The sequence below is a fragment of the Nannospalax galili genome, unplaced genomic scaffold, assembly GCF_000622305.1.
Source record: "Nannospalax galili isolate Female #2095 unplaced genomic scaffold, S.galili_v1.0 scaffold321, whole genome shotgun sequence".
Taxonomy (NCBI): Eukaryota; Metazoa; Chordata; class Mammalia; order Rodentia; family Spalacidae; genus Nannospalax; species Nannospalax galili.
Genome location: NW_008345972.1, coordinates 76,375 through 76,601, shown reverse-complemented (window position 1 = coordinate 76,601; position 227 = coordinate 76,375).

The window sequence follows — 227 nt, the reverse complement described above, 5'->3', positions numbered from 1 at the left end:
AGATTTCAGATTTCATCTTAATAGGCTTATTTAAAAAAGCTTAAAAACGTTAGCAATCAGATTGAATACTCTTGTTTTATAAATTTTGTTATTGATTATACATATTAGTAATTAACAATAAAATATACTTTGTATTTTGTATATTTTATTTATTAATAAAACAATAGTTTTTGGCAGGAAGAGTTTTTAGGAAGCCACATAAGGTCACAGAGAATTTGGTGTCTTTC